The sequence below is a fragment of the Oncorhynchus masou genome, chromosome 5 (assembly GCF_036934945.1).
Source record: "Oncorhynchus masou masou isolate Uvic2021 chromosome 5, UVic_Omas_1.1, whole genome shotgun sequence".
NCBI lineage: Eukaryota > Metazoa > Chordata > Actinopteri > Salmoniformes > Salmonidae > Oncorhynchus > Oncorhynchus masou.
Window position 1 is genome coordinate 34,021,633 of NC_088216.1, and position 22,672 is coordinate 34,044,304.

Here is a 22,672-nt window from a genome sequence, read left to right on the forward strand (position 1 = left end):
TTTGCAACTTCCATACTAATAAAATTTGGTTTTGGTGAGCTGACTGAACTGGTTTTTAGTTAAGACAATATATTTTTTGTTCTTAAGATTTAAAGTAAATAAAACAGATGTGTTCCAATGATTCCAATGAGGTGTAACTAATAGGAAATAAATAAAATAACACTTTACAAAATGCCTGTGGGCACTGACAGTCACACTTTGCAAAATTACTTTGCATGCGTTTTTGGATAAAGGGACTTTTATTCTGAAAACCTAGCGGAAGTGTTACGTTGTCGCCACCTAGTGGTTGTTGTTGGGAGAGAGGCTCACAATGGAATATGTCGGGCTTCCAATTGCCGGTAATTATTTTCCTAACGTTTGCGTCCATTTTCGGTGTCGTTCAAAGGGACTGTGAAGCAATTCGCCGCTTTTTTAAAAACTTTTGCAACAAAAAGCCCATAATGGATTTCGAATATGTTTCTGACGCTTCTCAGTAGCTTTCTCTCGTGAGGCTGATTGCTTGGTTTCCAGACCTTGTCACCTTGGTGGTGGATTTGTAACGATATATTTAGCCTCTCTCGTTTGGGATATTGCCATTGGAGCAAGAGAAGACGCAAACAGAAATTCAAATTGGATTGCCAGGTAAAAGACGATGCGGCTTCATTTAATTTGTTTTGACATATGGCCAGAAGATAAAGACCTACATACAATATATACTATTGCGAGGGTTCACGTGTTTAAAAATGTTGACGCAGCGCAGCAATCATGCAGAATCGCATTCGCACTATTGTGCTCTGGGCCTGTCACGCCTATAGGCTAGTTGAGGGATAACCTACTTTATATAATTTTATAGTAGCCTAGACCATTTGAAGAATTATTTAAAAACCAAACAACGTCGTGTCGTATGATCTAATTGACGTTCTAAGAACCGCATTTAAAATAATTTTGTGCTGAGTTGTCTTTGCAGAAAGACTTTGTAGGATCCAGTGAGATGAACGGTCTTGAGTCTAGCCCAGTTTCTAGACAGATATTGTAATCTCCATCTAGCAGCATAGGGTAACTGACCCTTCTGTAATTCTCACAGAAACTCATTTGTAACACTTTTCCTGGCTGCCACTACTCGAGTTAAGCTAAAAATGTTATCTATCTAATCTACATTATTAAAGTCACTAACAGAACTATTCTGAGGTAAATTTATCTAATATTTAATCATTTAGAAAAATAAATTACTATATAGTACCACCTACTCATTCCAGAGTTTTTCTTTATTTTGACTATTATTCTACAATGTAAAAAATAAAGAAAAACACTTGAATGAGTTAGTGCCCATACTTTTGACTGGTACTGTGTTTGTGTGATATAGAGAACAAAAATATATAAGCGATTTTTCTAAGTTGCAGTTCATATAAGGAAATCAGTCAATTTAAATAAATTCAGTAGGACTTAATGTATGGATATCACTTGACTGTGCGGTGGTGCAGCAATTGGTGGGCCTGGGAGGGCATAGGCCCACCCACATGAGTGCCAGGCCCAGACAACCAGAATGAGTTTTTCCCCTCATAGGGTTTTATTACAGACACAAATATTCCTCAGTTTCATCAGCTTTTCGGGTGGCTGGTCTCAGATGATCTGACAGGTGAAGAAGCCATATGTTGAGGTCCTGGACTGGTGTGGTTGCACGTGGTCTGTGGTTGTGAAGCCGTTTGGACGTACTGTCAATTTCTCTAAAATTATGTTGGAGGCGGCTTATGGTAGAGAAATAGCAACATGTCTGTCCGGACATTCCTGCAGTCAGCATGACAAATGCACGCTCACTCAACTTGACATTTGTGGCATTGTGTTGTGTGACAAAACTGCACATTTAGTGGCCTTTTATTGTCCCCAGCACAAGGTGCACCTGTGTAATGTTCATGTTTCATCAGCTTCTTGATATGTCACACCTGTCAGGTGAATGCATTATCTTGGCAAAGGAGAAATGCTCACTAACAGGTTGTTTTTGTTCAATATATGTAGATTAGTGTATTCGGACCCCCTGACTTATTACACATTTTGTTATGTTACCTTGTTCTAAAATGTGTTCAATTGTTTCCTTCCCATTCATCTATCTACACACAATACCCCATAATGACAAAGCAAAAACTGTTTTTTTTAAATAAATTTGGCAAAAAATTTCAAACGTATGTACATGTGACATTTCAGTTTTCAGACCCTTGACTCAGTACTTTGTTGAAGCATCTTTGGAGCGATTACAGCCTCGAGTCTTCTTGGGTATGACGCTACAAGTTTGGCACACCTGTATTTGGGACGTTTCTCCCATCCTTCTCTGCAGATCCTCTCAAGCCTGTTGGGTCGGGAGCGTCGCTGCTCAGCTATTCTCAGGTCTCTCCAGGGATGTTCAAGTCCGGGCTCTGGCTGGGCCACTCAAGGACATTCAGAGGCTTGTCCCGAAGCCATTCCTGCGTTGTCTTGGCTGTGTGCTTAGGGTTATTGTCCTGTTGGAAGGTAAACCTTCACACCAGAGCAGGTTTTCATCAATGATCTCTCTCTGTACTTTCCTCCGTTCATATTTCCCTCGGTCCTGACTAGTCTCCCAGTTCCTGCCGCTGAAAAACATCCCCACAGCATGATGTTGCCACCACTGTGCTTCACCGTAGGGATGGTTCCAGGATTCTTCCAGACTTGACACTTTAATCTTGTTTCTCATGGTCTGAGAGTCCTTTAGGTGCCTTTTGGCAAACACCAAGCGGGCTGTCATGTGCCTTTTACTGAGGAGTGGCTTCCGCCTGGCCACTCTAACATAAAGGTCTGATTGGTGGAGTGCTGCAGAGATATTTGTCCTTCTGGAAGGTTTTTCCATATCCACAGAGGAACTCTAGAGCTCTGTCAGAGTGACCATTGGTTTCTTGGTCACCTCCCTGACCAAGGCCTTTCTCCCCTGTTTGCCCAGTTTGGCCAGATGGCCAGCTCTAGGAAAGTTATTGGTGTTTCCAAACTTCTTCCATTTAAGAATGACTGTGTTCTTGGGGACCTTCAATGCTGCAGACTTTTCTTTTCTTTATTTGTTTTCTTTATATATATATATATTTTTGGGATACCCTTCCCCAGATCTGTACCTCGACACAATCCTGCCTCGGAGCTCTACGGACAATTTCTTCGACCTCATGGCTTGGTTTTTGCTCTGACATGCACTGTCTACTGTGGGATGTTATATAGACCGGTGTGTCTTTCCAAATCAAGTCCAATCAATTGAATTTGCCAAAGGTGGACTCCAAGTTGGAGAAACATCTTAAGGATCATCAATGGAAACAGAATGCTTCTGTTTTTTCTTTGCCATTATGGAGTATTGTGTGTAGATTGATGAGGGGGAAAAAACAGTTTAATCCATTTTAGAATAATGCTGTAAATGAACAAAATGTGAGAAGTCAAGGGGTCTGAATATTTTCAAAATGTACTGTATGCATGACCAAGGTGGCAGGTGAAAGAACACTTTGAAGATTATTGGGAAATTATCAGACCAATAGTGAGGACACAACATTTTCACCTGACACAAGAATCCAAACATTACGCTGTTTATTTTGGTGCATTTTACATTTACTTCACTTTTCAACTACATCTGAAAATACTCTGAATACATTCAGTGATGTAAGAATATTCATTTACATTTTGAAGTAGGTGCAAGATAAGAAAAAAAACAATTACAAGGGTTTGAGTGAGAGGTCTAACTGGTGTTTCCAAACTGCACAGTTCCTAAGTAATTTCAATGCAGTTTTATGACTCAAGGAAAGAGCCTTCAACTATGAAGGTTCTTTTTAATTTTTTAAAATTAAGGTCTTCCTGCTTTGTCATTTGAGGAACTGAAGCAAACATGCTTGTGGCTTTTTGTTTGGAACAAAATGACTGTTTTTGCAATCCAAAAAACGTTTCATTATGAATCACAATCTGGGTCAGGTGGGTTTCGTGAAAGCTTATTCTATTGCCAGCACAGCTAGCTAAATTATACAATACAATCTTAGTGTTAAGCTTTGTCAGACAAACATGTCAGACAAAATGATTGTAATTTTACATTTTCAAATATGGAAGTGCACATTTTGGACTCATGGGCGTGTGGTTTGTGTGACATCAAAGCGGTCTTTGTTATAATCCTCAATGTCTCATCTTTCAGAACACCGACTCCTTTTGAGTTAGGCGCTTGTCAATGACAAGGATGACTGGCTGTGAGTGGAAAATATCATTGTTTTAATTGCAAAACTTGAGTTTTAGAACTGTTTGGCCCATCGGGTGAAAGCAGGGAGGGAGGAGCGCCCTTCTCAAATCGAACAGTAATCTGCTTATCCATGTTGTCAAAGATGCAGCATAGTACATCATCCAGAAACACACATCGCTTTAACATAAAATAAATGTGACATTTTTCAAGGCAGTTTTCATTGGGAAGGCAGATAAAACATTATCGAAACAAATCACTTTTGCATGGGGAAACACAGATCCCAAGTAATTGCTTAATTATGTCACTTTTGTTTGGAGCAGACTTCACCATCAGACCGAACGGGGCACCTGGCTCACCACCGGGAGGCAGCCCGTTTCCAAATTGAATGTAATCAACTTTTAGTCTATGCAAAACACGCCTGCCCAGGCGAGATTAATCAAACCCCCTCATGGATTACACCTCCGGTGTGAAACAGACAGGTGCGTGCCCGGATAGTGAAAACATTGAATCCATCTATGTTTGGTTTTAAATTAGAGGTGGGTGGTCGCATCTAACAATTGTATTGACTTGTTTCTTGAGTTTCTTGTGTTCGAAACCACCTAAAGCAAGACTGATTCAATACCGAACAATGGGTCCAAGACCGAGACCAGAAAAACATCCAATTCAAGACCATGATTGTAATTCTGTCAAATTGCCACCATAATAAGAGTTCAAAATGTCCAGTATTTCTGAACAACATATGGATTCTTTAGCCATTCAGAAGTGAAAAAATGCATTCTGAGGGAAAATAGAGCTGCTCTACAAATTATTATTAACCCAGACACAGTGAGGAAGAATGGGTCTTCTAAGCCTTCAGAGAAGATTAATAAAAAAAAATAAAAATTGAAAAGAAAGGAAAAAAAGATCCAATCAGCATTTGTATTTGCTGGTCCCTGGGGAGATACAGTAAATCTAGCTAGATAAGTCAACTATTGGCTAGGCCATCAGAAGCTGTATAGAAGGCATCTGCCATTCACCTGTATTATGGCAAAAGTGACAGTGAAATCAACCTATCAAATTTGGACAGTTTTAACAAAAACGTATGGAAACTTCTGCCTTCTCGAAGGCCAACGGGTCACAATAGCGAGCAGTAGCTTTCCCCCATGGCCTAGCAAGCTAGCTTTTGTTGTCGGCTAGTTTGCGGAGGCTGCAGCAGGTGTTGTTGCTAATTTGTTAGCTTCTCCCCTTTGAAGACTAACTTCCAACAGGAAGTCCAGTTTTAATGATCATCTGGTGACTGGAACTGTTTTTTTAATGCAGCACACCTGCTGCTGATAGCGTGAAGCATGATAAATGGCCTACTAACAAACATTTCGGACCAAACTTTTTCAATACCTTGTTTTCACATCCATTGTTGCCTTGTTAGCATTTACTGGGAGATATCTTTCCTACCCTACCGGCTACCGATGTCATTCTTCCGAGAGCTGCTCCTTACCAAAGCCGGTTGAGTGCTGTGGGCTCTTGCTGCCTGCAGATGATATTCTGCTGAAACTAGGCTATGTGTGTGGCGTTCGTGAATATACAGTATTTCATGTGTTTTGCGACGTGTGTAGGCTAATTTGTGCATGATTTCTCTATTGTACTACATAATTTATAAGCCTTGTACCTCCACTACGCTACTTTGATACGCATCAGTAGGGATTAAGAAGTGAGTTTATGCAATGCCAACTGAAAGAAAAAGGTGTGTGTATATATGGCCTATACCGGGTGTATAACTTCCACTGGGCCGTTGTGTTTTACTAAAAGTGTAATATTCCTTAACCGCGGAAAGTAAGGGTGCTGAGGGTGATAATAATATATTACTATTTTTTAAATTTAAAATCACAGGTAGTGCACTGAGCCTTTACTAATCAAATTGATTTGTATTTGTCACATAGACATGGTTAGAAAATGTTAATGCGAGTGTAGCAAAATGCTTGTGCTTCTAGTTCTGATAGTGCAGTAATAATATATAACAAGTAATCTAACAATTCCCCAACAACTACCTAATACACACATCTGAAGGGGTGAATGAGAATATGTACATATAAATATATGGATGAGCGATGGCCGAGCAGCATAAGCAAGGTGCAATAGATGGTATAAAATACAGTATATACATGGAAGATATGTAAACATTATTAAAGTGGCATTATTTAGAGTGCGTTGTATAAAGTGACTAGTGAGCCATTTTTGGAAAGTGGTTGGGTCTCAATGTAGGCAGCAGCCTCTGAGTTAGTGATTGCTGTTTAGCAGTCTGATGGCATTTAGAGAGAGAGAGAGAGAGAGAGCTGTTTTTCAGTCTCTCAGTCCCAGCTTTGATGTACCAGTACTGGTCCCGCCTTCTGGATGGTAGAGGTGTGAACTGGCAGTGGCTCGGGTGGTTGATGCCCTTGATGATCTTTTTGGCCTTCCTGTGACATTGGGTCAGGTGCTGTAGGTGTCACGGAGGGCAGGTAGTTTGCCCCTGGTGATGCATTGTGCAGACAGCACCACCCTCTGGAGAGCCTTGCGGTTGAGGGCAGGGCAGTTGCCGTACCAGGCTGTGATACAGCCCGACAGGATGTCGATTGTTCATCTGTAAAAGTTTGTCAGGGTTTTGGGTGACGAGCCAAATTTCTTCAGCCTCCTGAGGTTGAAGAGGCACTGTTGCGCCTTCTTCACCACAGTGTCTGTGTGGGTGGACCTTTTCAGTTTGTCTGATGTGTACGCCAAGGAACTTAGAACTTTCTACCTTCTCCACTGCTGTCCCTTCAATGTGGATAGGGGGGTGCTCCCTCTGCTGTTTCCTGAAGTCCACGATCATCTTTGTTTTGTTGATGTTGTGTGAGAGGTTGTTTTCCTGACACCACACTCTGAGTGCCCTCACCTCCTCCCTGTAGGCTGTCTCGTCGTTGTTGGTAAACAAGCCCACTACTGTTGTGTCGTCTGCAAACTTGATGATTGAGTTGGAGGCGTGCATGGCCACGCAGTCGTGGGTGAACAGGGAGCACAAGAGAGGGCTGGCATGCACCCTTCTGGGGCCCCAGTGTTGAGGGTCAGCGAAGTGGAGATGTTGTTTCCTACCTTCACCACCTGGTGGCAGCCCGTCAGAAAGCCCAGGACCCAATTGCACAGGGCGTGGTCGAGACCCAGGGTCTCCAGCTTGATGATGAGCTTGGAGGGTACTGTGGTGTTGAATTCTGAGCTGTAGTCAATGAACAGCATTCTTACATAGGTATTCCCTTTGTCCAGATGGGATAGAGCAGTTTGATGGCGATTGCGTCGTCTGTGGACCTGTTGGGGTGGTATGCAAACTGAAGTGGGTCTGGAGTGGCCGGTAAGGTGGAGGTGATATGATCCTTGACAAGTCTCTCAAAGCACTTCATGATGACAGAAGTGAGTGCTACGAGGCGGCAGTCATTTAGTTAAGTTTGCCTTCTTATGTACAGGAACAATGGTAGCCATCTTAAAGCATGTGGGGGACAACAGATTGGGATAGGGAGCGATTGAATGTGTCCGTAAACACACCAGCCAGCTGGTCTGCACATGCTTTGAGGACGTGGCTAGAGATGCCGTCTGGGCCAGCAGACCGTTATAGATGTCGGTTGTGCAAGCCAATTTTTACTTCATTTATTTTTTAAAGCATCTTTGCGTTGACAAAAAGGTAGTTTTCTAATTAATGCAGGATTCAATAGTTGGAATTGTAAGAGTTTTTGCTCTGTCCCTTTCTCTGCTGTTGTCATTCTAATGGAATCCATAAAGAACAAAATCCTGTCCTCAAAAAATGTACATCAAAAGGTGCAAAGACATGACATCCACATCAAATAAAATATTTTTCTTAAATATGAAATACTTTTTGTTCAGTATTAATATACCATCCTTACAAACCACTTAATGTAAATTAACATTACTGTGTTGTATATAGGCTGGTCATCTAGGTTTGTACCTGTAGGCTTTCCATCACCATGAAGAAAAACAATGACCAATACAGTGTTTGAGTACATTGAGACATCAGGTGGTATGTGATGTGGCTCAGTTGGTAGAGCATGGCGCTTGTAATGCTAGGGTTGTGGGTTCAATTTCTACGGGGGGACCAGTATGTAAATGTAAACTCACTACTGTAATTTGCTCTGGATAAGAGTGCCTACTAAAATGGAAAAGGAATGAATAGACGATTTCTGTTTTCACATAAGTTGCATTTGCAAAGTATTTCAAGAATCTGGAAAACTTATATCAAGCAAGTACTTTTTATATTCCTCAAGTATTATCAGAATAACTGTTTTGTACCGATAATTATCAGACTCCAATTACAAATGCTGTAAACGTTCAAATACATTTAAAAAAAATAATAATAATCTGAAAAGCAGTGCACTGGGCCTTGTATTAACGGACCGATTATAGATGCCTTTAGCGCGGGCAATTCCAATGCCAGGGTCATGGGTTAGGTTCCTGCTGCACTAACTATTGTATAAGAGGTAATGCTAATGGCATGCAGACAACCTGGGTTCAAACCCAGATGGTAACACAATAATGCAACCTTAATTTTCTGTGGAGACTTTCAGCATGTGCATGTACCCACTAGAATTCTGCACAACCACTATTGATAGAGGTGTGAAAGTCTCTTGCAGAGTCTGCCACAGACACGCACATTTTTATGATCTTCATGGTTGAGTCAAGTTTCATGGAGTTGGGATGATTTGGAAATAAGTCTGACTTTATTGTCATATCCCAGGTGTGTAAAAAAAAAAATATATATATATATATATATATACTGTCTTTTTTTTCATGAAAAATGTGTTAATCAGTTAAATTTGAGGACCTCCTTACAAAATAATAAGGTATTGAAATGGTTTGCTGTCCATAGCTTTTCTGTCAAAATGATAACTAGATTCTATATTTTGTAGTCTGTAGCCAACACCGATATGTTGATCATCATCCATTTACCCCATTGTCTTTTGGGGAGTGCATGCAACTCTTCAATCTAGATAAAGTCCCTTCCCATTAGATCAGGGGTGTCAAACTCATTCCACGGAGGGCCAAGTGTCTGCAGTGTTTTTTTCAATTCAGACCTAGACAACAAGAGGGAAGTTCCTTACTAATTCGTGACCTTAATTCACCAATCAAGTACAAGGGTGGTGTGATAACCCTCAGACACTCGGCCCTCCATGGAATGAATTTGATACGTGCATTACAATGTCCCAGGGTATTTTGAAATACGCCGGGATTTCCAATACCATACCGATTTCCAATTATTTTAAAGGTATGATTTTCAGAAGGCTACTAATTTGGATACCACCCAATCCATATTTCCAATGGCTCTGTGTTTTCTGACATGGAAGTATTGGAGAGAGAGTCATTATCTTTTGTTTTTATGTGGGGTGATTCTAATATTTTACATTTTAATATATTTAGTCAGTCATTCTTTCACTCTCTCATTCTGTCTCATTTTCTCTTCTCTCACTATCTCCTGTTTTCTCTCTCTGTATCTACCTTTCAAGTACATTTACTGGTTACCTTGGGTCTGTGTAATGGACACAGTGTTTGAAATTCAGTGAGAGAGCTCCTGCATGGGACCCAATCTACTGCAGCTAATGAGAGAAGATAAGAATTCTGTGTCCGAGAGAGAGAGAGGTGCAGAGTCATAACACAGCACTTGTTCAACTTCACTACAGCATGTCCTTCCCATTGATTAGGCTGGGTCAGCTTTACCTTGTGTTTTTTTTTTAACCTTTAACCTTTAAGTCAGTTAAGAACAAATTCTTATTTTCAATGACGGCCTAGGAACAGTGGGTTGACTGCCTGTTCAGGGGCAGAACGACAGATTTGTACCTTGTCAGCTCGGGGAAATGAACTTGCAACCTTTCGGTTACTAGTCCAACGCTCTAACCACTAGGCTACCCTGCCGCCCCGTTCCTAGGGCAGAATGTATATTTATAATCTAGTCTTTAACTCAGGTTTACGATACGGATACATACGACCAATGTACAAACAGGCTATGTAAGTGGTAACAAATACATGGACAGTCATGGGACTTCTACGAGATATTTCTGTGTTTGTTGATAAGCACTGCACTCATGTTAAGCGGGTGCGTTCTTATAGGCTACCTAGACATTTTTTTCGCCTCTCTCTGCTCTTTTTCCCCTTGTTGCACACTTGCTATCTGTTTGGAGCAGATAATCTCACTCTCGCAGAAGAACATGTTCGGTGCAGATATGTGATCATGAGCAGCCTGCTATATGACGATCCACATCAGTTTCCCTTTGAGAAATTGCTATGATTGTAAAACGAATTGGCTTGTATACATACCACTGGAATAGAGTGCTTGTTTTGGCCTAAACAAATAGATACAAAGTACTTCTAGAATTCAAAATTATGCATTCAAAAATAAAGTATATTTTATATGGAGGGAGTATAGTGGATTCTAGTATTCATAAATGGTTATGATTGTAATTTGTTATGATGTGAAGTCTACTGCTGTTTGATGCAGTGTTATGTGTCCTGTTCCATTGCAGTGTTGTTGACAGCATAACCCCCCCCACCCCCTTACCCACAAACCAAACACTGGTCAGAGGCAGGTTGGTCATAAGAACCTCATGCGCTCTGTTGACCAGACTAAATGCTAACGTTCAATTTTTAATTAGGGACGATTTTCAGGTTTTCATAAAAATCGGTAATCTTTATTTTTGGATGCCGATTATGGGCGATTACATTGTAATCCACGAGGAAACTCCGTGGCAGGCTGGCTACCTGTTACGCGAGTGCAGCAAGGAGACAAGGTAAGTTGCCAACTAGTATTAAACTTATCTTATAAAAAACAATCTTAACATAATAGTTAACTACACATGGTTGATGATATTACTAGCTTGTCCTGCGTTGACTTTATTCAATGTGGTGCCTGTTAATTTATCATCAAATCACAGCCTACTTCGCCAAATGGGTGATGATTTAACAAAAGCACATTCGCGTCAGGGTACAGTGCCTTGCGAAAGTATTCGGCCCCCTTGAACTTTGCGACCTTTTGCCACATTTCAGGCTTCAAACATAAAGATATAAAACTGTATTTTTTTGTGAAGAATCAACAACAAGTGGGACACAATCATGAAGTGGAACGACGTTTATTGGATATTTCAAACTTTTTTAACAAATCAAACTGAAAAATTGGGCGTGCAAAATTATTCAGCCCCCTTAAGTTAATACTTTGTAGCGCCACCTTTTGCTGCGATTACAGCTGTAAGTTGCTTGGGGTATGTCTATCAGTTTTGCACATCGAGAGACTGAAATTTTTTCCCATTCCTCCTTGCAAAACAGCTCGAGCTCAGTGAGGTTGTATGGAGAGCATTTGTGAACAGCAGTTTTCAGTTCTTTCCACAGATTCTCGATTGGATTCAGGTCTGGACTTTGACTTGGCCATTCTAACACCTGGATATGTTTATTTTTGAACCATTCCATTGTAGATTTTGCTTTATGTTTTGGATCATTGTCTTGTTGGAAGACAAATCTCCGTCCCAGTCTCAGGTCTTTTGCAGACTCCATCAGGTTTTCTTCCAGAATGGTCCTGTATTTGGCTCCATCCATCTTCCCATCAATCTTCCCTGTCCCTGCTGAAGAAAAGAAGGCCCAAACCATGATGCTGCCACCACCATGTTTGACAGTGGGGATGGTGTGTTCAGGGTTATGTGCTGTGTTGCTTTTACGCCAAACATAACGTTTTGCATTGTTGCCAAAAAGTTCAATTTTGGTTTCATCTGACCAGAGCACCTTCTTCCACATGTTTGGTGTGTCTCCCAGGTGGCTTGTGGCAAACTTTAAACAACACTTTTTATGGATATCTTTAAGAAATGGCTTTCTTCTTGCCACTCTACCATAAAGGCCAGATTTCTGCAATATACGACTGATTGTTGTCCTATGGACATAGTCTCCCACCTCAGCTGTAGATCTCTGCAGTTCATCCAGAGCGATCATGGGCCTCTTGGCTGCATCTCTGATCAGTCTTCTCCTTGTATGAGCTGAAAGTTTAGAGGGACGGCCAGGTCTTGGTAGATTTGCAGTGGTCTGATACTCCATTTCAATATTATCGCTTGCACAGTGCTCCTTGGGATGTTTAAAGCTTGGGAAATCTTTTTGTATCCAAATCCGGCTTTAAACTTCTTCACAACAGTATCTCATTCCTGCCTGGTGTGTTCCTTGTTCTTCATGATGCTCTCTGCGCTTTTAACGGACCTCTGAGACTATCACAGTGCAGGTGCATTTATACGGAGACTTGATTACACACAGGTGGATTGTATTTATCATCATTAGTCATTTAGGTCAACATTGGATCATTCAGAGATCCTCACTGAACTTCTGGAGCGAGTTTGCTGCACTGAAAGTAAAGGGGTTGAATAATTTTGTACGCCCAATTTTTCAGTTTTTGATTTGTTAAAAAAGTTTGAAATATCCAATAAATGTCGTTCCACTTCATGATTGTGTCCCACTTGTTGTTGATTCTTCACAAAAAAATACAGTTTTATATCTTTATGTTTGAAGCCTGAAATGTGGCAAAAGGTCGCAAAGTTCAAGGGGGCCGAATACTTTCGCAAGGCACTGTATCTGGCTAATCTCGTCCAATTAATCGGTTTTGGCTTTTTTTGGTCCTCCAATAATTGGTATCTGCGTTGAAAAATCATAATTGTTCTGCCTTATTTCCATTTCACATTAAATTTGATCTTTGTAGCTGTTGGCTCTGTTATGGAGCAGAAAGATCGATTGGCGCTCTTGTCTTTGGACAAGTTCAGCACAGACTTCTCAGGTGCAACCCAGCTCATTGAACATGGCTCAATATGCACAAATGTTTTATGTGAAGTAATGTATCTATTTACATTGTTTGTGTTTTCGACCATCCCCAAATTGAAGTGATGGATCGTTTGATAACTATAATGAGCCATGATTGAAGTGTTGGTTTCTTGCTTTTTGTTTAATAAACAATGGCATGTAGACAAGGGACTTTCACTCTTGAATATTTAATATGTTTGCGACCACAGTGGAGTATGGTGAGGTAAGATGACAAGATGTTCCAGTTGAAAGTATGGCGATCAATAGTATTTGTGTCTGTAGGCCGAGGGTTAGCACTAGCAGCCAGTCCTTCAGAAATTGGTGCTGAACCTGGCAGTGTGTCAGTGAAGGATGGGACAAAACTCACTCACAGAAACACACAAACCTAGACATATGGGTTGTGATGCAGGACACACGCACTAACTAACCTTGGATGTTGGTGAATAATGGGGTTTGTATTTCGCTGCTGTACCCTGACAGTTTGCCATGGCGCAAGGCACCAGGCCTGTGTTAATAATAGGAACATAGTTGTCAGCAATGACACGGAATTTACGACTTGCTATCCATGTGATGCCCTTCTATATATTTCATATTTACTTGCTGTCTAAATGGGCTAGAGAAGTAAATTATTATTTATATATCCGTAAATAGATAATTAATCTGTTGGTTATCGCTCAATATTGTTTATGCTCCATGCTACTGGCAATTCCAAAACAACTGAGTATTTCTTGGTGAGTTCCTGCAAATTTCTTCAGGTCTGCTGTTGTGGTGGAGGAAAGTGATGATTTGTTTTAGGTGACTGAATCACTGGACAGTTGTTTACACCATACTATTACTGAACAAAAATATAAATGCAACATTTGGTTTCAAATATTTTGAGTTACAGTTCATATAAGGAAATCAGTCAATTGAAATAAATTCATTAGCCCCTAATCTATTGATTTTCACATGACTGGGAATAAAGATTATTATTTTTTAATTAAAAGATAGAGGCGTGGATCAGAGAACCGGTCATAGATCCAGGGTGACCACATATCCTTCGCATAGAGATTATCAGGCTGCTGATTGTGGCCCGTGGACTGTTTCACTTCTTTTCAATGGCTGTGCGAAGTTGCTGGATATTGGCGGGAACTGGAACATGCTGTCGTACATGTCGATATAGAGCATTGCAAACTTGCTCAATGGGTGACATGTCTGGTGAGTGTGCAGTCCATGGAAGAACTGGGACATTTTCAGCTTCCAGCAATTGTGTACAGATCCTTGCGACATGGTGCCATGCATTATCATGCTGAAACGTGAGGTGAAGACGGAGGATGAATGGCACGACAATGGGTCTCGGGATCTCTTCACGGTATCTCTGTGCATTCAAATTGCCATCAATAAAATGCAATTGTGTTCGTTGTCCGTAACTTCTGCCTGGCCATACGTAACTTTGACAACAGCAAACCGCTCGTCCAAACAACGCCATACATGTAGGCTGCTTGGACGTATTGCCAAATTCTCTTAGATGACATAGGAGGTGGCTTATGGTAGAGGAGTTAACATTTTAATTCTGTCAACAGCTCTGGTAGACATTCCTGTAGTCAGCATGCCAATTGCACGCTCCCTCATCATGAGATGCCTGTGGCATTGTATTGTGTGACACAACTGCACATTTGTAGTGGCATTTTATTGTCTCCAGCACAAGGTGCGCTTGTGTAATGATCATGATGTTAATCAGCTTTTTGATATGCCACACCTGTCAGGTGGATGGATTATCTTGGCGAAGGAGAAATGCTCACTGATAGGAATGTAAAAAAAATGTATGCACACAATTTTTGTGAAATGTGTTTTGTGTGTGTGTGTGTGTGTGAAACATTTCTGGGATCTTTTATTTCAGCTCAGGAAACATGGGACCAAAACTTTACATACTGCGTTTTATATTTTGGTTCTGTGTATTTATCCACAATCATAATATTATGTAACTTATGTGCCCAAATTAGACGTTAAGAGTTTCACTGTGGACTAGATGTGTAAGAAATAGACTTATAGACTTATGGTATTCTGCCACGTCTTGCCTTTTGACTCAATAAAATTATTGTTGTATAAAGTCTATCCCGGTAGGCTATTTTATTGCATAATATTTTCTGCTTGGCAGTTAAATCAAGCAGAAATGGTTTGAATGGTATCTGAAGCTTCCCTATATGAATGGACTAGGATAATTCTTTAGTTTACAGAACTTTGTTCTCACACAGTCCGGATGGGGGGAGGGGGGTGACAATGTTGGGATGGGCTGAGGGGTTTCCATGTCAGGAAGTGCGGAGGGCTTTCCATGTCCTCCACCATGAGTCACGTTTCCACTGCACCCTGGCAGCCCATTGAGTGTTCATTGTTACATCTGTGAGGGTGTTGTATTGGGGAGTGAAAGAAAGAGGGAGGGAGAGTGCGTTGAGGTGCAGAGGGAAAGCAAAGCCCTGTGGGTAACAGGGATTTCGCTGGTCTGCAGTGACACAGACGAAAGGTCCATTCATATTAAAACAGAGTGGGATGATTTAAGAAAAATAGTCACTTGTGTGAATAAGAGTTTGGGCAGTCTGGCCTCGAGTCAGATGCATTTTTACCCAGAATGTTTTTGCTGCATTTGTGCACGCCGCAGGTGACCATAACTTGGACCAATGTATTTATTTTATCAAATTTTTATTTTATCAGGGAGTCCTACTCAAATCAAATGTTAGTCACATGCGCCGAATACAACAGGTGTAGACCGTACAGTGAAATGCTTACTTACAAGCCCCTAACCAACAATGCAGTGTCAGAAATATGAATAAGAAATAAAAGGAACAAGTAATTAAAGAGCAGCAGTAAAATAACAATAGCGAGACTATATACAGGGGGGTACCGATACAGAGTCAATGTGCGGGGGCACCGGTTAGTCGAGGTAATTGAGGTAATATGTACATATAGGTAGAGTTATTAAAGAGATTATGCATAGATAATAACAGAGTAGCAGCAGCGTAAAAGACGGGATGGGCAATGCAAATAGTCTTGGTAGCCATTTGATTAGATGTTCAGGAGTCTTATGGCTTTGGGGTAGAAGCTGTTTAGAAGCCTCTTGGTCCTAGACTTGGCACTCCGGTACCGCCTGCCGTGCTGTCGCAGAGAGAACAGTCTATGTGGGGTGGCTGGAGTCTTTGACAATTTTTAGGGCCTTCCTCTGACACCGCCTGGTATAGCGGTCCTGTATGGCAGGAAGCTTGGCCCCAGTGATGTACTGGGCCATATGCACAACCTTCTGTAGTGCCTTGCGGTCGGAGGCCAAGCATTTGCCATACCAGGCAGTGATGCAACCCGTCAGGATGCTTTCGATGGTGTAGCTGTAGAACATTTTGAGGATCTGAAGACCCATGCCAAATCTTTTCAGTCTCCCGAGGGGGAATAGGTTTTGTCGTGCCCTCTTCAGGACTGTCTTGGTGTGCTTGGACCATGTTAGTTTGTTGATGTGGACACCAAGGAACTTGAAGCTCTCAACCTGCTCCACTACAGCACTGTCGATGAGAATGGAGGTGTGCTCGGTCCTCCTTTTCCTGTAGTCCACAATCATCTCCTTTGTCTTGATCACGTTGAGGGAGAGGTTGTTGTCCTGGCACCACACGGCCAGGTCTCTGACCTACCTATAGGCTGTCTCGTCGTTGTCGGTGATCTGGCATACCACTGTTGTGTCATCGGCAAACTTAATGATGGTGTTGGAGTCGTGCCGGGCCATGCAGTTGTGGGTGAACAGGGAGTACAGTAGGGGACTGAGCACGCATGCCTGAGGGGCCCCTGTGTTGAGGATCAGCATGGCGGATTTGTTGTTACCTACCCTTACCACCTGTGGGTTGGCCCGTCAGGAAGTCCAGGATCCATTTGCAGAGGGAGTTGTTTAGTCCCAGGGTCCATAGCTTAGTGATGAGCTTTGAGGGCACTATAATGTTGAACGCTGAGCTGTAGTCAATGAATAGCATTCTCACATTGGTGTTCCTTTTGTCCAGGTTAGAAAGGGCAGTGTGGAATGCAATCGAGATTGCAGGACCTGTTAGAGCGGTATGCAAATTGGATTGTTTCTGGGGTAATGGTAATGTGCGCCATGGCCTGCCTTTCAAAGCAGTAGGTGCTACGGTTAATTTAGGCAGGTTACCTTGGTGTTCATGGCACAGGGACTGGTGGTTTGCTTAAAACATGTTGGTATTACAGACTCGGACAGGGAGAGGTTGAAAATGTCAGTGAAGACACTTGCCAGTTGGTCAGCTTATGCTCGCAGTACACGTGCTGGTAATCCATATGGCCCTGAATGTTGACTGAGACCAAAGTCTATTTTACAGAGGAGCCCTGAATTACGGAAGTTCACATCAAATACAGAAATAAGAGAACAAACTTGGGACTGAAGGAAGATATGTTGAAGGCTCGCGAGTGGCGCAGTGATCTAAGGCACTGCATCTCAGTGCAAGAGGCGACACTACAGTCCCTGGTTCGAATCCAGGCTGAATCACACCTGGCTGTGATGGAGAGTCCGCGCACAATTTCCCCAGCGTCGTTTGGTTTGGCCGGGGTAGGTTTTATTTTTACAAATTTCCTGTCGGCCCATGTGGGACAAGTGCCGAGTTGTCATAAGTTGACGCTTTTGTTGTCCCGACTAAATTGTGTTTAAATTCAGCTTAAGCCCCGCCCCCTCTCTAGCTCTTCTTCATTCTTATGAGCGAGAGAGAGGGCGGCGCTCATTATCTTTCCTTAAAGACACCGCACACATTATATATCCCAGCTGTATCTCACTCACTCACTCACAGTGTCTGACTTTATTAAAAACCCGTGATTGTAGCATGATTCCTCCCTGCAGACCAAGGAAATTTAATCAGATGGATCATTTTAGATTTGTATTTTATGCGCACTTAATTGCAGCTCATGAGTTGGCCCCAAAGTTTTTCCACTCTGGGTGTAACTCTTATACTGACATGGAATTGATCTTGTAGGAGAATTGTCCTTTCTCAATAATAATATATATATATGCCTTTGTTCACTACACACACACTTATATTAATAATCTGAGTACCTTACAGTATTTTTGGCAACGGAAGGGTGGATTTTTATTTCATTAAGCCCTTCTGACTATCCTCTCATGAGGTCTTATGGCAATGGAAAGTAATCACATTTGTACTTATAAGACATGGGCTTTTCATCAGGATGGTTAGATGGCTGCATAACACTATGTTCAGATACAGCTATGAAGCCATGTCAAACAGAAAAAGGACACTTTTTCATACCAAGACTAGTAAAAGAGCCCTGTATGAAACAAAGCTGTGTACCTGGCCTTAGTTGTGCTGTTGACTGCAGTGCATCTGGGTTTAAAAAGAACAATGCCCCTCTTTCCTCTACTAGGATTCAATGGTAACATGTAGATGTGAATTTGGGGGGGTAGCCTGATCTAGAATTGAACCCATGTCTCTGTGACTCAGTCCAGCACCTTAGTCATTACCCCAAGAGGCTCAAACCTCATGGCGAGGTTCCTACTTTGTACTTAGTTGTACAAGTTACAAGTTACTTTCTACTTAAAATACCCCTTACTTTGGAAAGAATTGGTGTCAGAAGCATTCAACTTCTGACAACAATGCAGCTAATTTGGGAATAGCCTGACTGGAACTCAGTCATGGGTCTTTGCAACTGTCGGTCAGACGCCTTAGTCAATGCGAAGAGGCTCAAACCAGTCAAGTTACTAGGTTTTGTACTAAGGTCGCCACAATGGCACACCCACAACTGAACCTGTGGTTACTTTTGTTACTTTTGAAGTTGAAAACATTTATATAACACTTCACAACCCCGCAATTTTTTGTTTGTTGATAAGATAAGGAGGTAGTAGGCTAAGGTATTAAGTGTTTCTGAGCCGTGTTCTTCAATCACCACAGACGAATCACAATGATCATTATCAAGGCTTCGTAGGAGGTACAACAACATATATTTTCTGTCAGATTTTCCCTATTGAGTCCACATCCTTATTTAGTCGTTGGGAAGTTCAATGTTGTCGGTAAGATCTTTGCATAGAATTCCTGTTGATCAGCTAGAATTCAGCTGCCAGAACTTCACACTCATCACTATCTTGGCTCATTTTCTCTCTCTTTTTTTTGCTTCTCTACTCTGATCGGACACACAAGCGAAAAGTGAAAAAAGCATTCCATTCTCTTTTGATAAGAGAAAGTGGGACGATTTTAGGTGTGAAAAATAGGTTGGGAACACCTCACCGTATCCATGAAGGGAATGCCGTCACCGAGTAGTAAGGCTGAGGCAATAGTCAATGCTCGCCCTGGGGAGTGGCAGCTGCAAAACTCAAAACTCCTTTCTAAGCTGAGAACTCTGAAGCAAGCAGACATGCCATCTTTCGGGGAACGCAAATAGGCCAAAGCCTTTTAATCTTATCCCTCAACAACATCAAGACCGATTGCACAGTTCATACTGATCCAACCTGTATTCGTTTATCGCCCAGTCAATCTAGGGCATGACTGTACAAGTGCTAGGAACTCTGAAACAGGTTACACTGTATTACTACTCAGACAATGTATGAATCAATAGTTCTGTTTATAACTATCATGAGCCCTTTGTCCAGATCTTGCCCACATTCTGATTGTGACATCTTTAGACCGATTTCGACGATTTAAAAGACACATTGGGATATGATTGTGATCAGATCTCCCTGACCACATCCGGAGGTAGTCGGTCACACGGTGCCTGGATATCAATCAAGTGTAAACTGATCTAGATCAAACCATTTTAATCATCATTATACTGGTCTCTAAAATCTGACCAGTAGCAAAATCTGTCAAATGATTTGCATACAGGGAGACACCAGCTGATCTGGTCACAAAGAGACACATTTCACCACAATACAATGTGTAGAGATTGGATCATATTGATTAGATATCGAAACTCATGTTAGTGCAGGGTGTCAACAAAACTAATGACTGAATAATATGGCTGAAGTAATGTGGTGACGTTCTTCAGGGAAGCATCACATAGCAGGCACCAATGATTTCAACTATTTAAAAACATAAACACTATTGAGCTATTTTAGACCCCACTACAGATAGCTTGTTCAACTATGCCTTTAGATAATAATGCATAGTTTTTACATGGACAATCTTTGAGTATAAGGGTGTTTTTATTTTTTGTTCTTGTCATAATTATTTTGTGCAAATTAGCACTATCTGTGGGATTAGATGTCAAATTTTAATCAAATCAAATTGTATTTGGCACATGTGCCGAATACAATGTGAGTAGACTTAAAGGTGCTACACAGGATTTATTTTAGATTTTTATCATTGTAATTTCAGAAAATGTCCATAATATACAGTGCATTCGGAAAATATTCCGACCCTTGACTTTTTCCAGTTTTGTTCTTCCTCCAATCGACACACACTACCACATAATGACAAAGCAAAAACAGGTTTTTAGAGTTTTTTTTGTAAATGTATAAAAAAAATAAAAAAATAATAATATTACATTTACGTAAGTATTCAGACCCTTTACTGAGTAATTTGTTGAAGCACCTTTGGCAGTGATTACAGTGTCGTCTTCTTGGGTATGACTCTACAAGTTTGGCACACCTGTATTTGGGGAGTTTCTCCCATTCTTCTCTGCAGATGCTCTCAAGCTCTGTCAGGTTGCATGGGGAGCGTCGCTGCAAGTCTATTTTAAGGTCTCTCCAGAGAGGTTAGCTCAGGTTCATGTCCGAGCTCTGGCTGGGCCACTCAAGGACATTCAGAGACTTGTCCTGAATCCACTCCTGCTATGTCTTTGCTGTGTGCTTAGGGTCGTTGTCCTGTTGGAAGGTGAACCTTTGCCCTAGTCGGAGGTCCTGAGCACACTAGAGCAGGTTTTCATGAAGGATCCCTCTGTACTTTGCTCAGTTCATCTTTGCCTCAATCCTGACTAGTCTCCCAGTCCCTGCCACTGAAAAACATCCTCACAGTTTCCTCCAGACGTGACGCTTGGCATTCGAACGTGACGCTGGGCATTCAGACCAGAGAATCTTGTTTCTCATGGTCTGAGAGTCCTTTAGGTGCCTTTTGGCAAACTCCAAGCGGGCTGTCATGTGCCTTTTACTGATTCAAAGTAAAAATACATTCATCAATGTGCAGGGGAATGAGGTAGATATGTACATGAAGGCAGGGTAAAGTGGCTAGGCATCAGGATAGATATGATTATAAAAAATGTGTGTGTTTTGTGTTGTTGGTATGCATGTGTATGTGCAAATGTAGTTTATGTGAATGTGTGTAGTGTGGAGCGATTAGTGCTTTTTGAGGTAAGTTTACCCTCTTTCTACTGTAGTCCATGATCAGCTCGTTGGTCTTACTGACGTTGAGGGAGAGGTTGTTGTCATGGCACCACACGACAAGTCTCTGACCTCCATCCTGTAGGCTGTCTCATTGCTGTCAGTGATCAGTTCTACCACGTCGTGATCGATGGTGTTGGAGTTGTGTGTGGCCACAGTCGTAGGTGAACAGGGAGTACAGGAGGGGGTTAAGCACACACCCCTGACGAGGCCCCCATATTGAGCCTCAGCGTGGTGGTGTTACCTACCTTCACCACCTGGGCCCGTCCCATCAGGAAGTCCAGGATCTAGTTACATAGGGTGTTCAGTCCCAAGATCCCCAGCTTGGTGATGAGTTTGGTGTTGAACGCTGAGCTGTAGTCTATGCATAGCATTCTTAGTTATTTCCCCTCTTGTCCAGGTGCAAGGGGGCATTGTGAAGTGCAGTTGGGATTGCGTCATCTGTGGATCGGTTTGGACGGTATGCAAATTTGAGTGGGTCCAGGGTGTCTGGGATGATGGTGTTGATGTGTGTCATGACCAGCCTTTCAAAATACTTCATAATTACAGATGTGAGGTTACCTTGGAGTTCTTGGAAACGGACAAAAGGTCGAGGACAATGGTTAGAGCACGTGTCAAACTCATTCCATGGAGGGCCAAGTGTCTGCGGGTTTTCGCTCCTCCCTTGTACTTGATTGCTCAATGAGGTCACTGATTGGTTAGGAACTTCCCTCGCCAGGTGCTGCAGGGTAGCCTAGTGGTTAGAGCGTTGGACTAGTAACCGAAAGGCTGCAAGTTCAAATCCCCAAGCTGACAAGGTACAAATCTGTCGTTCTGCCCCTGAACAGGCAGTTAACCCACTGTTCCTAGGCCGTCATTGAAAATAAGAATTTGTTCTTAACTGACTTGCCAAGTTAAATAAAAAACCTGGGTGTATAGGTCTTAATTAATCTTTTCACATGTGAGTTCCAAATATCTCTAACAGTCGCCCCGATTGTAAGTTGTTTCATGCACATGGTGTCAGAATGCACTCACTGTTCCAAAATGTGATTTACGCAACAGAACAGTTAACACGCACTGCCTCCTAATTATCTATAGGCTATGTTTCAACTTGTCAATGTCAAATTATTTTCTAACAACATTTTTGAATCAAGGCGTGTTCCACCTCCTCATTCGTTCACATAGAAGTAGCCCATTTCACTGTTGCGGACAATTTATATTTGAGGCTTAACTGAGCTGGACAAACTTCCCTCTTCGAGGAGAGCCCTTCCCCCATTTTTCCTGCACATCAAGTATGCTGACATTTGCGCAGTCTTGCACGAACTGGCACATTTTCTGGCTGGCGCTTACATTGTTTTCCTTAC

The 22,672-nt window shown here is 41.8% G+C and overlaps 1 protein-coding gene across 4 annotated transcripts in view; it reads left to right on the forward strand.

Moving 5' to 3' along the window:
* Positions 1-297: 297 nt before the first annotated feature.
* Positions 298-22,672, forward strand: part of LOC135539487 (CSC1-like protein 2) — a 106,957-nt gene continuing 84,582 nt past the window's right edge. For 3 of the 4 annotated variants that reach the window (XM_064965391.1, XM_064965393.1, XM_064965395.1), the window contains exon 1: positions 301-621. The gene's annotated coding sequence lies outside the window, so the exon portion shown is untranslated. Of the gene's footprint in view, positions 622-22,672 lie in introns of all 4 variants that reach the window. The other variant, XM_064965392.1, reaches the window with a different exon arrangement.